The sequence below is a fragment of the Parambassis ranga genome, chromosome 22 (assembly GCF_900634625.1).
Source record: "Parambassis ranga chromosome 22, fParRan2.1, whole genome shotgun sequence".
In the NCBI taxonomy this organism is placed as follows: domain Eukaryota; kingdom Metazoa; phylum Chordata; class Actinopteri; family Ambassidae; genus Parambassis; species Parambassis ranga.
The window spans coordinates 17,495,485-17,512,465 of NC_041042.1; the positions used below are offsets into that span (position 1 = coordinate 17,495,485).

Here is a 16,981-nt window from a genome sequence, read left to right on the forward strand (position 1 = left end):
TGGCATCTTGTATATGTGAACGGTACATATGATACTGCACCCACATGAGGGTGTTATACCAAGGTGACAATTCCCGAAAACTCCCCATCAGGCCAGGACTGGCCTATGTAACTCTAGGACAAAAATCAACTGTAGGGTTGTATTCACACTATGTAAATCCCATTCCTAATCCTGTTGCCTTTGACTGACACTGCAAATTGGTAATGGCACTTTCATCAAAATTACATTTAATCATGATCATGGTGATGCTAGGATGCTAACCAGCTACCCCAGGACTGTGCCTATAAGACAGGAAGAAGTATTGCTGCAGTTTTTGTGGCTAAAGCTCTAAATAAATAGGAACTAGAAATGGATGAATTAAAAGAGATTGTTTGTAGGCTAGTGTAGAAAATGACATGCCATTTACAATATCCACTCACTGGCATTAGGCAAGAGGGACTCAAGGCCTACCTCGAGCAGACAGTATGCAGCTCATCCAGCAGATCATCATGCTGGGTAATTGTTGAATGATGTCTATAATGCCTATAATTGAACCTTTAATAGGTGAAGGCTGTGAAAATTAAAGACTGTTGAAGTCAACATTCTTAGGCCCATTAAGAATAATATGAAAGCAGATTTTCAAGTAGCTGATGTAGACACATTACATTAACTTTGTATCAAGCCAGATATGGTGATGGAATGCTGACCTAAATTGCATGGGTGTACTGCTATATGGGTTTGGAGTATTCACTGTGGTGAGTGAGTAGGGAAAAGGAAACAGAACAGCCCTTTACAACAGTAAGACGACAGAATTTAAAAAGCCCACTTCAGGGAGATAAATCATGGAGATTCTTTCCATACATTTACACTTGAAACAGCTCTGCCTCGGACTATTAACAGTGACAGTGCTTCATCGTTTTTATTGCCATAAGATATTAGTATGAGCCTGTGCCAAATCTTTATGGTGGTGAGTTAGTTATCGTTGCTGTGGACAGCTGGTGGAGTCTAATGGAAAAGAGGCCGCTCTACGGGGGTTTTAAAGCCCTTCAGCAGAATACACAACTTAAACCTCCTGTCCAGTGTCTCTCTGTGTGTGTCTGTATCTATCTTCACTCTCCCACTGAGCCCCACGTGCAGCCAGTTCTCACTCAACACCAGTTCTGCTGGCCTGCTTCCAGCCTATGCCCAGGGAAATCAGACCAAGGAATCCAAAAACATACATTATATAGGTTACACTGAGAAAACAGTAAGTATTGTTTATACTGGAAAATATAGGGAACCGAGAATCTGGACAAGATTATTTGTGTAACCTTTAGGACTCTCTGTATGGAGGAGTCAGCACACAAACACAATACAAATCGACCATGTCCGCTGCCATATGTGACCTGAAAGCCCCTCTCATCTCCCAGCTTTTTATATCCTCACTCCGTCCCTCTGCCACTGTCATCTCCTATTATTCCTCTTTTTCAGACTGAATAGAGTGACATTTCTCTCCATCAGCCCCCCCTCTGACAGTAACATCTGTCATGTTTCCTTGCCACTGCTCACCACTCTTTCCTTCTTTAATCCCTACTATCTACTTCTCTATTCTTTCCTTCACAATGCTTTGCTTTTCTGAGAAGCTGCTTTACAGTACCTCTGCCCTCTAAATACATGTATATTGTCCTAAGAGACAGAGATGAAGAAATGCTTTACATAGCTTAGTAAGCAATGGAGGTTTTGAATCACTCAATCTGCAAAAGAATCAAATGTATGTTAAACCTCTAAATATAGAAATATAGGATTTATGGAGATTTGCAAGCTAGAAAGCTGGTTGCACTGAGCATGCCTACTTAGAACATATAAATGCAAATATACATTTTTTTCTGCGAGGATAGGCAGACAAGCTGTTTCTGTCTTTATGCTTAGTTTCTCAAACTATTTGTTTATTATTTCTGTTTGTGTCACATTTTCATAACCTAAACATGTATTTTGGTCCATCACTGAAAGTGTTAAAGCTTTAAGATTGTGTAAAAATAGAATATCTTTCACACACACATACACAGCAAGTAGAAAGTATGACAGATATTCTGTTAATATTATGAGCCTCTGCGATGTGTGTGCAAGAGCCATACAATCACGTTTCAAAATTCAGACACACCCACTCAAGATTCGGATGTAAGCACATGCAGGATTTGCATACTCACACACCGAGAACCCTGAGACAGAAGCCTGTTGGCCGCTCTGTATTTAAAGGGTCTGCAGAGCAGAGGGAGAGAGATGAGAAGGAGATGAGGGAGGCAGGGAGTAAGGGAGATACTGCTGCCACTTCTCATTCAGCCCACTACCTCATCGCTTCATCCGAAGCACCGGGAAGTAGGTCAGTGGAGGAGGAGGGGGTGGCAGTGAGGAGAGACAGGCTGCTGCCGCTGCTGCTGCTGCTGCTGGTGTGTGTGTGTGTGTGTGCAAGTTTGTGTGCAGGCTACAGAGTGAAGAAGAGGTACATGCAGAGATCAGTCGCTCAAACATCTGTGCCTGCATAATTTCAATTCTCTCCCCCAGCATCTGCCACACAAAACAGCGCTCAGACAGAAATCAAGTCCCTGACAAAACATACTCAAAAAATCTCTGTGTTTCAGTCTTCACATGTTGCCCTTCTTCCTAATTAAACAACAGAAGCAGGCTCCTGCACCTTCTCCTTCATTTTCATACCGTTCTTTCCATCATCACACTACATCTACATCTACATACACCTTACTTTACCACTAAAGAACAGCCCTCATCAACCATTGTTAAATTGGAAGTCAAGGGTACTCTAGCATAAGAGGAAAAACAAAGTCACAATAAAATGGGTGGAAACAATAATAGGCAAGCAGAAATGAAAGACACCATACTTTAAAGAGGCACTGAATAAAAGATCAGAAGCAAGTCTGTGGCACACACTTTTTGCACACATTGTTTCTAGGTCCCACAAATGAGGACCATTCCTCAGGGGTGCTGGGCCATGGATGAGGAGGAGGAGGAGGGCACATGCAAGCTTACGTAAGATCCCGTTACCAGAAATGGGGGAGCAGTGCCACACTGGCACAGACAGGAGCAAGATGTCAAGATTCTGTGAAGATTAGGAAAGTGGCATCATGCAGATGGCAAGGGTTCGGTGTGCAACCGTCAACGATAATGCTCTTTCATGATGTGGTGACACCTATAACACCTCCCTGTAACCTTCCCTGCTCAGTGTCTATTTTCTATTGTCCAGATTGATTCTCACAGTAGCATGATGCAACATGATGCCCAAGCCAGCTTTCCTACTGCTCTTCCTAGGGGATTCCCAAGGGATCCTAAACCAGCTGGGAGATATAATCCTTCAAGTAAGCCCTGGGTTAGTCTTAGGTCCTTCACCCAGCTGGCTATGCCTAGTAGACCTCTAAAGAGATGCCCAGGGGACATCATTATCAGGTACCCCTCTGGCTCATATATGTGTGTAGTGGGGCAGCAGTTCTACCCTGAGCTTTTCCTGGAACCAATCTTCCCACTTGATCTTGGAGAATTAGACCACTAACCCTATGGGGTCTGGTACATCAAGAGCTCTTCCAAATTGCTTAGCTTCCTTTTTCCTTCTAAGGCATTGTAGAGCAACTGCATCGCTGCAGAGGCTGCACCAAACCAGTTACTTTCCCCCAACATATCGGGAAATTTTGAGGTGCCGCTCCAAACTGCATCATACTGCGCCTGAAAGTGTTCAAGTGAATGCTGGAGGCCCTTGTGCATTGCTGCAAAGATAACATTGTCCACAAAGAGGAGAAATGAGGGTAAACACAGACAACAAGGTCTTACTTGTGTTGTGTCGGTACGTCTGTATGTCCACATATTTGTAGAGTAGTCATGGTTTAGTATTGGTATGTGCAAATTGCATGTGTCCTTTGACGTGGAAGTGAACTACTAGCACTCATTAATTTGACATGAAGTTGCTATTCACCCCAGCGATTGAATCCATTGAAGCCATGCCACTCTTTGGGGTGTTGTTGCCCCAGACATGCCCTCTCCAGTGTGTCCTGTCTTCCTTTTCTACTGTCTGCCTGTCTGCTCAATGACTAATGGACCTAACCCTTCAATTCCAACCCCACCCCCACCACTACAAAAACCACTGGCTGCAAGCCAAGTCACCTGGGACACCGAAAATTCTTTTTCACATGGATCCCATCGGCTCTGAGGCCCACACACAGCCATGTATCTGCCTCAGGGAGGCCATGTAAGCACCGCACATCTTTCCCAGCCACACTATAGTACAAATGAGTACAATTAGAGCAACATACAGCCATGTAAACCACACACCACCACAACATAGGCACACATATACAAACACACTGTTTGTTCTTTCTCACAACCAAGATTAAAGTCTTCCTATTTGTGCATCACTTCCGCAATTAAATAAGATTTAGCAGCATGGGTGGTCAAATTTATAGAAAGAAATGAAGATATGTGATTGATGTGAAGCAACTGGCTAGACTAATGGACAAGATTTGCCTGTGACCAAAATAATGTCACAAATGACTCTACATTAGGGTCCACCACACTCACTGTGACATGAATTCCTAAGGCATGACATCACCCAGCTACTCTTGCACAGATCGTCATGGTTAGCAGTGAACTACAGCCTCATGTAACGAATGACCAGACCTGACAGTGGAGGAACTGCCATTATTTCACGGCACATTTGCGTGCGCTGCATTCCTGCTCTTGTTCTGAAAGCCCACATTCATGTTAGAGGGCCTGGTGCTTTCATGAGAGGCTGTACACCGAGTAGTTTTCTCATGTGTGGACGTAGACAATGGGCCAGGTGATTAGCTTTGGACAATTCTGTGGGGGGCCTGACAGGGTACAGAGAGATGGATCTCTGGGTTGCAGCACTGCAGCTCATTTAATCTTCAAGGGGACAGGTATTTTTAGCCATGACAACATGCAGAACTATTTTTGGCCTCTCTGCTTAGCATGGCAAACAAGCTAATGCAAGATACATGTTAAATGCCAAGACATTAAAGGCTCTATCCACAAAAGCCCACCAAGGGTCTAAATGCTATGGGTTATCTGTGCCCTATGCCTACGTGCATCTTCCAGGAAAACAGAATCAGGAGATCAGGAGCCCACCCTTTCCTTCACCCCTCTACTCTTCTCACTCATTCCTCCTTTGCTTATGTTCTCCCTCAATCACTTCCTTTCAGCCTTGAAATCAGATAGAGGAAGCTGCAAGGGGGAAACGGCAGCTGAAAAGTTATTCAGCTGTTGGACTGGGAGCTGTGTCGCCAGGACATAGTCTGGGACAAGACCATCCGAGTCAGTGGCAAAACCTGACACAATACTTCTGAAACATGACAATGGCCTTTGAGCACATAAGGGTTTCATAAGTGCCTAACATTAAACAATAACAAGAGAACAATATTAAGAAGGTGTGGCTGAGTCATTTGTATCGGGCTGCCATACAGTATAGAACAAGAACTATACATAAGGAGGAAAAGCTTAATTGCCTCCACTTAAATTGCCACAATTATTATTAATTACTTTAATCGCTTGCGGTTAATGGTGTTGCTTAAATATTTCCAGACAGTCTCCAAGGCAAATGTAATTTAGACAGAGAGACATTTTTCATTTTCTTTTGTTTACAAACAGCTCTTGTTAGACAGCCAATGGAGGGATGGTGTAATTATATGCATCTGCCTCAAGTTTGCACAATACGGGAAATGAAAGTAGCAGTTGCATCTCTCTCTACAAGCTGTTTAAACTGCTCTGATACCCACATTGCCATTTATACCCATCATTCCACTGCCATCCAGGAATCTAGATTTACACCATCTTTCAATATCATATCATAAATCGGCAACTCATGGGCCAACATATGGGAATTCTCAGAGGTCTTATTGGCTCATAGCCTTATTGAAAACAAACATATAAGCGCTGTTGGTTTTAACAAGGCCATGAGGTACAGTAACCCAGCTCACCCATTAAAAGGAAATGTCTGTACTAAACCACTGGAAAAAAGAGAAGGAGGGAGAGATTTTTCCGATCCTCCAGGGATGTCATTAATAGCCATTTCATTTAGTTTGATTCATTAAAAAATGCCATTTCCTGATTTAAGGAACATTCATAATAGCGCAGACCACATGAAGTACCAGGGGGTTGTTACCACTTTAGAGACAGTTTGTTCCTTTGATCAAACTCCCCTCCTGAGCACCCAACCATGCACAGTTGCATTTTGAAGCAAATTATTATAAACATTATAAACGCCTTCATAGAAGCCACGAACCACAGACACGAGCTGAAAAAAGAACCCATACAGAAGGATGGGTGCAGACCAAAGACATTGCTGTTCCACCTCACTCAAGAGTGCATTCTAAAGGTCATCCACGTGTTGCACAAGGAAAGTCCGTCAGCCACTTGTTGCGTGGGATTCTAACAATGCAGATGTTAATGTTGGCTCAGGCTGGATATCACGGAGAGAGACGAACAGAAGCGGTGTTGACCCAGTTCTGCACTGGCCAACAGGGTACATCTCTGCTCATCAAATAGACTGGATCACTGGGATGACTATGCTATTAATAATGGGAATGAGAAGAAAGTCGGCCACGCAACATTCCACAGGCCCCAACATTCCCACATATTAAACAGGGCTCAAAATGAAATCCAATACTTGGCATCCCTTTTCCTTGAACCCCAAAGCGCTGTCCTGCCGTGTCAAATCACTTTCTTATTTCATCTGGGAGGAACGCGCCAGAGTCACAAGCTCCCCGTCTAACTAAAGACATGTTATTATTATATGTGGAGGGGAAAAAACTGGCACAAGTACAACCTCAGAGCTGGTTACCATGACTCTCAAGAGGGAAAGGATGCCGGATTTCCCAGAGACTCCATGTTCTCAAACACCCCAGAGTCTTGTCTTTATTGAGGGAACAAGCATTGGGCCAGCGCGCTCATCCAAATAATACAGATGTTTGACAAGATCCAGTTTTTCTAAGTGGCGGAACACCACACTTGTGCTAACCCTGGTTAGCTCAGCAGTTCTCAGAAGATGTGCATACATCACCTTGCCATTGTTTGACTTCTCATTCTTTGCACCACAGTCTGAATAGCTCCTGCTCATGCTTCGGTGAAAGGTCAACAGCTGCAACATAGAGGACAGAGGGCTTCTGGGTAATGTCTGGAATGCTCTTCGGGGACAGTTATAGCCAGCCAGATAGGGAGAGCCCTCTGAAGTGACCAGCGTTTTTTAAAATAGCCTGCGGTAATACTGCACTGAATTGAAGCACTGTAAAGAGGAGATATGCTTACACATCATAAGCCCCAGAAAGTGTGTCACTGGCACAAATACAATAGTGCCATTTGACACACATGGTGTGGGGACTTCCAATGAAGGAGAGAGAGGGGACTTTTGTCCCTCCCTACTGTAACTACTCGGCTGTAAATACAACATGAAGATGATCCCATGCAAAAGATCAGATAGTTGAATTTAAGCAGCTTTACAGCCTTCATCTCCTTTTCTCTCAGTCCCAATCCTAATGAGCAGACCATTGAACCACCAGTCAACAGCAGGGCCGCAGCGATAAAAAGCCGGCCGTCACTTTACTAACTCTCCTTTGCACTCCCTCTAATCCTGAGAGAGCAGTTCATGCATCCGTAATGGTCGATAAAATATGAAAAGCCCTGAGAGCGCTGACGGCAGCAGCAGAAGCAGTGGGTATGTATGTGCGCTATGTGTGAGTCCAGAACTTTCGTTAATGCCCTCCCAACATGATGAATCTTTTAATGATGTCACTCTGCTTGCCCCCTGGTGCACGTGAATGTAGGAGGATTTCCAGCAGACTGGAGAGTAACCCTTTAATGTGGTGGAAATGGATACTATCTTGTTCACAATGTAAAAAGACATCAAAGAAAACACACATGGCCCTTTAACTGCTGAAATGAGTTTTGCCTCTGGTTCATCAACCTTCAAACGTTAGCCACTCAAAGAAAGTAATTACTTAAATGTTGCAGGAATAATGTTTGTCTCATGCTTTTTCATATTGCCATCATCTCCTACATAAGCTTGCTCTCTAGTGAAATGCTCACACATGCTGTTTGGAATAGATAAACTATAAGCCTAGGTAGCAGGCATCCCTAATCAATTTCATAGGTGGAAATTTGGAAGGCTCACCCATAAACTTTCATCACTGAGCTTTTGACACACGTGAAGGATTTACAGCTAAGTTGACAGCCTCTCAGCCAGGACAAGCAAGGCTTCCACAGGGGAAAGGAGGCTTTACAAATTTCCCAATGAGAAAGTTGGGAGATTAAGACAGGGTGTTTATGTTGGTCTGAAGTGTCACAGGGTTCTGGCTTCCCTTGAGGGCAGGATAGTTTATTAAATATACTCTCCAGCCTCTAGTTTAATACTGTGCTTGCTAGAAGGAGATGTGGAATGTCTGGCTGCCAGGCCGGTACTAGCACCAAAGGGCTGGAAGTGTGATTGATGAACATGTGTGATCAGCCCTCGTCTAGGACCCGAAATAGGTCCGTACCCACTACATATGACACTGTCCCATCCTCCTTCCATTTCTGAAATGCCTGACTTCATGTGGAGTAATAGGCATCACATGACAACTTCTACTAAACCAAATGTGGACATCAATCTTCTCCACAGCAGTAATAATAGTGAACCCCAAATCATGCATGAAGTGAAACAGCTCTCACAAGAATCTCAGCTTAAACTGAATCCAAGACTACCACCAGTATGCCAAAAGCCTTGCTTATACAATGCACCAGCACAGATGGGGGCTCAGCAAGACATTCTGTCAGCACCAGGAGAAAGAGCCCAAACATGAAGACCATGTACGTTTCATAACCCAGCATTTGCTGCTGTTTATGACCTATAAAGCCACTGTAGTGGAAAAAGAACTGTAAAATATTGTCCATCACTCCAAACACAACAGCACAGAATGTGGAAACTTTATCAAAAGGGAGGCCGGAGGCCTTCCTACCCATCAGCTTCTTCTTTTCTTAGCTTTCTACTGTCTTAATGTTTATTTTACTGGCTGCAGTAGTCCATGTTTCCCTGGCTGGATTTAGCAGTGGGATGGTGCATGGACAAACACATTTAATCTGTAGCCTGTGCATGCAGCCTCCTAGTGGGTGAGCAGTACTACACTGTATTACTCACAATGACCGGGAAGGGTTACAAGTATCAGTATCAAGATCGAGTATCTGATACTTACCTACTTCAGACAGGCTGCGCTAAGAGATTAACTGTCCCTATGTCACGTCTTTAGCAAAGAAAAAAAAAGCTTCTCCACAAAAGCAGGGTTAAAAGAAAAAATTAAATCATTCCTGCAGCCAACTCTTTGTGCCTTTTGGAGTGTGAGCTTCGTGGTTAAATTCCATGCCTGTGCTGAGTTTGACCGAAGCCGCTGCGTTTTGTGTGCTTCTGAGGCGAGCTCTGGATTTCAGCTGACTGTGCTGGGAGCTGTTGACATTGTCCCCAGTCTCTCTCTCATTCTCTCCCGCCCTCCCTCTCTCTCTCTCTCTCTCTCTCTCTCCTCTCTCTCTCTCTGTCTGTGGATCACACATCTCCCCTGCCCTCTGCTCCCCTCCCCATTTCTGGATTCCAGCTCGAGCATATGACAGCCTCCATGTGGATGTCAGTTAGATGGATTTTCTATGAGTGTAAAAGCACGTATGTTCGATATGCATGCATGTATGTGTGTGTGTGTTCCTATTGTGAGAGGGCAAGATGAAAGGAAATGACCCTTGGCAGCCTGTGCTTCCCATCACTGCCCACAATCCTATCTCCACCCAATGCATTCCCTCCCTGAGCAGATTGTGGATGGAGGGATATCACACACCGCCCAAAGAAAAGCCCTTTTCCTGTTGCGTCTTCTCATCGCTAACACATGCATAAAAGTGCACACGCCCACGCACACACAACCCACCCAAATATCTATTAGAAAGCCCCCCTGATACACAGGATTTCCTTGAGATCCAATCAGCGTTCATTGAGAAGGTGAGACAGGATGCTCGGATATACAAAGCTCTGTTGACCTTGTCAAGTTCACACCATTAGCTCAGCCAAATGTAATATGTAGAAGGAAGGGGGGTCAGCTGGGGGGACATGCCATAGACGGTGCTGTGAAGCAGAGTTCACACATGTTAGTGCGATAATATGAGGTCAGTAAGTGCACACATTGTACATCATCCACCATTGCAACATCTACAACAGACTGGGACTGTAGGACACATTTGACGGCTTTTCGACTTAGAAATCGATTCAAATGCTTTTAATTGATTTTATGTTTTCAAACTTATCTTTCTCTAGACTGAGTGTCTGCTACACAAGCCAACGTGATCGCTTGTCCATAATATTGACTTGTACATATAGCACTAGGATAAGAGAGTCAAAGTCACTTTAAGTATTACAATTTAGTTATTACAGGCTTTGCACTTACCATCAAGTTAATCCAAGCAGTGGACTGACTATTTGTGCTGTAAACCTGTTTATTTCTGCAATAAACTTGGACATTTTAACATAAAGATCTATAAGGGTTGACCTCTGGTGCCTCGGGTGGCAGTGTGAGGAACTGCAGCTTCTGTCACTGCAGATAAAAAGTACTTATTCACTGAAATGTGATGCATAGCTTATAAAGTAAATGCAATACAACCACCCGTACTTGGTCAAACTGGTATTTACCTCCTCCTACACAGACTACAGCAGAGAAAAGGGGCAGTCGTACTACCATTTGTCATCTTTCTCTAGGGACAGAAGAAGATGACACTAAGTTGCCGGCGGTAAAGCCTGGGTGCATTCCTGAGCGAGCCCTGGGGAGTGCACATTAACCCAACTCTGAGACAGAACCAGCTCGTAGAATCTCCATGCTAACCACTTCCTCTTCTGCCTTTTTCTTACTCCATAGGTTTGCATCTACTCTGTTTCTCTCTAGGGCAATGTTGGCATCCCAAAAACAAGAAAGGAAGCCCTGAGGAATAGGCCAAGCATCAGCTCCAGCCTAGCTAAGTGCACTTCAATTACTCCTGTATCATCCATCACATCCTGGTAATTGACGCAAATGGACTGGGTTTGGCATGCCTGTGATAAACATGCCCCCCTAAAATAAGGGGGACAAAGGAATCCAACAAACCCACGGGCCCATCTGTGCTCCTGTTCTTCTCTGATGTTGTGTTTGTTTCCACTTGTCTTGGACAGCGTTTTACAGAAAGACAGAAAATGAGAGGTTAGACACTCGCCTGCTACTCCACATTGTCACTCTGTGTGCCAAGGAGATGACCGCAGATCGTGGCTTCTACAGACTTGGCTTTGGTGAACTTGCACTGCCCCCCTAGGCAATTCCTTTTAAATGCAAGCGAGGTTGGTGTTTACCCACAGTGAAATGGCAAATGTCATGACTGATAAACCAGCAGCAAAGTATGTGGAGTGCGAGGTAGGGTGCTTTTGTCTCTGTAGATGTGTGCGGTGAAATAACAGACAGTTCCAGACAGTCTGCCAGTCACTTGTCAGTCAGTCGAGTGAAGCCTGCTTCCTCCACAGAACATTCCCTGCAGTGAAAATCTTGGCTCTAGGTATCATATTGACCAAAAGGTGAACTGAATTTTGGACTGGAAGAAGTGGGTCACCCAAGGTGGTCTCATAAACCACGGTTTCTCCTTGAGTACCTCCCATGTGGAGCAGCAGTCAAACCTGATAACAGCTGGAGGAGAGGCTGTAAAAAAGGTGTTTAGAACTGCAGATATTGGCACCTGAAGGAGTCTTTCACTGAGGAAAAGTGGAGAGACAGGGCCTGCTCTGATCCAACTGCTGCCAGAGCTAACATGGCAAACATTCCTGTTTTACGATGTGTTGTTTCTTAATGTATTATTTAGGCTGTCTTCTGACCATTCAAGTTTGTTTAAGCAAGAAATTTCTAGTGACAGCACTTTGCACACAAACATTTCTTTCACGCCCGCACAGAGATAAATTGCCATAGAGAAAAATACCGCTACCCTTGACAGCATAAATATGAGGGAACATTTTTATACATCGCCTAATTGTATGTTAGCTATAAATCATAGTAGCGGTGAACACGACACTATCCATCTTTCAAAAGCCTCCACATCAGCAGTAAACCATGAATCTAATAGTCCCTATATTCTTCTGATGACATTCCTTCCTGCCCTTATTATTTACACCCTTCCTGTACCACTTTCTACAACACACTTATTTATCCTTTTAAAACCTCTTTTACCAGGATTACCAGTCATTTTGTACAGAGAGTTTTTTGTGATTTGCCAAAAAATAAAAGTACTGGGCATCTGAATAGCTCTTTTGTCTGAGAGGCAGACTGGGCAGGGTCAAAGGTCACTCAACTGCCTGTTTCCACAGAACCTCGTGTGTCTGCCTGGACATGTGCCAGCGAAATGCTGTCATGTTTGGACAATAGTCCCGCTTTCCGCTGACTGACTCATGACAGCTTCATCACGCTAACTGATGATGTAATAATTTCATCTTCAGGCATGAATAATACCAACACCAGTATTATGTTGGTTAATTTAAAATAAGATCATTTACTAGTGTGACCATGTAAAAACGTGGCAGCAGCCACCTGTAGAAACATGAGATGCAAAGTACAAAAGGCCCACATAAAACCGGACCATTGTTGTAATTTCTTCTCTGTGACAATAAATCCAGGTGTGTGTGAAGTATAAAAGGCATAATAAAGAACGCAAAAGAAAGACCTCTGCTCTTTTCTCCAGATGCTTTCATTCAAACGCATGGTTTATATATTCCAGTTGTGATTATATTGGCAACATGGGGCCTTCTCTTCACAGAGCTTAGACTTCAGTTGTACAACTGACGTTACAATATATCACAATTTCTTATCCCGTCATTCAAAACAATAATCTTCTTTTGAACAGAGTGAGACCCTTCTCCACTGACCACAGAATGAACCCAAGACTAAGTCCTCCACCTGAGCTATTCCAGGTGCAAATATGTGTCTCTTAGAATTCATTCAAAACGGCATAAATCTAGATTTTCTACATCCCTCAAATGCATTGCACAGATCAGTCTGTTTAATCCAACCCTAACCTCTGCAGTCTCGGGAGGTGCCCAGTTTGAAATGACACCACACATGGTCACAGTATCTCCATAAAAACATCTGGGAGTCATCTGTTCTGCTAAAGGAGGCCCCCTGTGAACAGGTGCGTGTCTGTATCCATGGCCTCGTGGCCTTTTTCTTGACCCTTGACCTCTAGTTATGGGTGGGGAACTCTTTGAACTCGGTGGCACCAGCAGACACAGACAGTGCAGTCTGAACAGCCAAGGTCACATTACCTTAGACTGGGGGGTAAACCTGCAAAAACTGCAGTTTAAAAACACACAATAGGCTGTGTGGATGGAGCAGATTAGGTAGTGCCATGCTGTGTATAACACACTTGTAATTATTCATTTGTATAATTCTACAACAGAAAAAAAGCTGCAACTAACCAAACTTTAAAATCCAGAGTGACCAAAAAAAGCTCTCTCAAAAGATTTTATCATGACCAGAGGAAATGGATTTCCTAAAAATAGCATGCCAAATCTGCCCTCAAACTGTTTGGTCTGGGCTGACCATAACCGGTCCAACACAACCGGCTAAACCCACAGTTTATTCTGAGCTACACTGCTGAATAAAAACATTTTTTCTTATTGCTACTTTCTCCCTCTTAGTAAATGTAATGCTTGGAATGGTGATTTAGCTGGGTGTTGCACTATAGTGCAGTGAAAACTTAGGAGCTCCCCAAGGATGACAGAATCATAACAAACACTTCCTGTTTATCTCCACAGTAGGTTAGAACAGTCTGTTCTGAGTCACTGTTCATTCCAACACAAATAGTTCTTATCAAATCTTTATGTTTTATAAAGTCATTTTTAACAATGAGAGGGAACATTTTAAGAATGAAACTGTTGCATGGAGAAGAAAAAAAAAAAAAGTCTCACAAAACCAAATACCAGTTGACCTTTGACCGGCCAGCAGCATCACTCAAACACACGTGCCTCATGTTCCATCCAACCACACAGTGAGTGGTTGGATATATGGTGGGAAGGGTCAGACACGTTGTTACACTGATTTACTATCACCCCAAGTTAAGCAGCCCTTTGCAACATCCTGATCCCCAGCTGAGCTGTGGCGCCCTAAGAGTTCTGTTCTGTGTTATCACATGGACTATACTGTTGCTCACTTAAGGAACACGGTGAGACAAAGGGTTGATAAGAAGCTCAGTTTTAGAGCTTGGCCAGGTTCTTCAGCTGATAAGTAACACTCACCCTTGTCTGCAGGAAGCTATCAAGCATATATGTACACAAACCGAGTGAGAGCAGATTACACCCAAGCTAAAATGATAAGATTGTCATTCTTTCCCTCTATGTCAAAGTGCACAAAGAGATATCACACCAATCTTCCCACCCTCCACATCTGCTGTATAAACTGTGTGAACATTTAAATACAAGAATAAAACAAGAAAATCATGTTAGATATTAAGAACAGAAAGATCAAGATCAAGCTCTCATTACTTTTTAATTTGAATATAATCTGAAATTGCAACGAGGGAGAATAAATGCACGAGATGATGTGTTCGTCACAGCACATTATGTAAATACACAAACTATTGCACCATGCTGTGTCGAGAGAGGTGGTGGAGAGTGTTGCTGAGGGGCTCCATTGTGTGCAGATTAACCGCAAGAGGGGTAAAAGTGATGGTGTTGATTAAAGCCAGCTGAGCCCAGGGCAGGCTCCTGTAGTGGCAGACACCCGCCCCCAGCGACGCGTGGCCCCCGAAATCCATATGGCTTCTTGTTGACACACATTGACAAGATGTTCATTTTTTTTGTGCTGAACGCACACACAACCAACCAGACACCCACAATGATTGTGAAACCAAAGCGATCAACTAGGGTTATAGGAACGCAACCTCAGGGAGGAAACGCTTGTGCTCATCATCTGTAACTTAACCGCTCTGGTATGAGGAACACATGCATTGCTACACTGATTAGTAGTTCCCATTGATTCTATTAATTCCTCATGATCTGAAGTTAATCCTGGTTTGCAACTTAAAAGGCTAATTCAGACTGACAGGAGGCTTCAACTGACCCTGACCAATCGCATACATAAAAAAATACACACCTCGTAGAGTGGATCACAAACACGCTTATCAGGATTGCATGGCTGCAAAGGGCCAGTGGACCAGCTTTATCTGTGGTGTTACATTCTTCTCAGTCTCATAACTTTTAGTGTAAACATTTCCTACGAAATCTGGAAGGCCTTCAAGAAAAGACATGTTGGTTCTATTTGGAAGTATATCTGTGGATGCTCTCATTCATCCAGGTCATAGTCATTTCCGAGAGTTTAAATCGAGGCAACATTTTTTTTTTTTTGAAGACGTTTCGCCACTTCCCCAAGTGGCTTCTTCAGTTCTGCGCAGCAACATCTAAAGAAAACATCTAAATGTATTTTTTCAACAAGACTTGGATAGATGACATCATGGAAGATCTATCTTTATTCACAGTTGTTAACATACACATAAATATACCATGCCTGACCTCTTAGATCAGTGTGCACTCTAGATCGGACATCACAGCATCCAGTTTATAAGCATCACTCACTATGTATACCGTATTTATTTAAATGTAGTCCAGATGTTTTCTTGTTTCAAAAATGAATAGCATTGTTGAAATATGAGTGTGACACCATTGTCCCACTCTCTGACCTCCACAGGATGGAAACCTGCAGCGATAAAAAAAAAAAAATTGAAAAATAACCCCGTAGTACAAATCTGGCTTAATCACATCTGCTCTGGCGGCGCACAATCAACACACATTGTTCCGATTAGATGCTATTTAAGTTAAATGGTCAAGTTGGGCCTGGAATTGTTGTCCCATTGCACGGTGCAAGAAAAATGTGGGTCAGCATTTTTTCCCCTTGCAGCTTTTCCTCTTGTTTCCTTCACAGAACAATGAGTCTGACTTTTTTTTTCCTCTCCTCCTACAGAAGGACTGGCATTATTATGACCACAACAGTCAGTGCGGAGCACACGGACAATCAACCTGCCTATCCTGTTGCGAGACACAGGCCGTGATATGAGGTAGAACTCAGTGACCTTTTAGACACAGTCCAAGGCAGCCATTTATATATGGATGGACATTGATTTGTGAGAATGTGATGAAAAGAAGCAGATCAATCTGAGAACAGGGGGAAAAAGGACATCACCTGTCAGCAGGCTGCTGTCTGAGTGGCAGTGTTCCACGGGGGAGCTGAAATTGCTTACTCGGCTTCGGCCTAGTCTTCCAGTTTTACCAGAAACAACGGTGGGAAGAGAAAGAAAGAAAGGAGAGGTGTCTATAGCTGTTGTATGTCACCACATACCAAGGCTAAAAATACACTGCTGGCAAATGATTATATTTGAACAGTTTAAGTTTTCTAAAAGAAAAAAAAATATGAGAAGTCTGGTAAGTGTACTGCACAGCACTGGGCCGGATCCAAAAAGCATCACACAGATTTATGACCAGTGTCTGTTTTAATACTCTGTCAACTATGTTTTAAGCAAAATTATACGTGTGTTTGTGTGAGAGAGAATGAAATGTACAATACACGAATGAATCACAGCGGGGCTTCTTCCCTCCATTCTGTTTCACAGGTCAGGGCCAGTAACTACTTTTCCTCTTCCTCAAGCTCTTGAATGGAATGTCAGGAAAGCCAGGTCATGACAGGGTGTGTAGGGTGTGGGTTCATTCATGTGGGCTTGTGTAACATGACTTGCTGAACTAAATTCTAATTTCTTTAAATTCTCTCTGTAAAATGTAGTCTGGAAGCTCTTACAAAAAAAAAAATCCAAATGACGGCTTTCATTTGCCTATGTGGCTCCTGCTCCCCACTGAGGACTGAGGGAATGTCATCCAACGGGGTGGGAGATAAAGAATGCACAAGATTTCCTGCCTCACGGCACTTGCCTTCCCCAAACATCGTGGGGTTTATGT

The 16,981-nt window shown here is 43.4% G+C and overlaps 1 protein-coding gene across 2 annotated transcripts in view; it reads right to left on the minus strand.

The window, feature by feature from the left end:
• Positions 1–16,981, minus strand: part of LOC114427064 (disheveled-associated activator of morphogenesis 2-like) — a 74,142-nt gene that overhangs the window by 47,257 nt on the left and 9,904 nt on the right. Inside the window, exon 1 of one of the 2 annotated variants that reach the window (XM_028394811.1) lies at positions 9,198–9,434. The exons of the other annotated variant lie outside the window; for it this stretch is intronic. The gene's annotated coding sequence lies outside the window, so the exon portion shown is untranslated. Of the gene's footprint in view, positions 1–9,197; positions 9,435–16,981 lie in introns of those variants that run through there. 2 annotated transcript variants of the gene reach the window in all.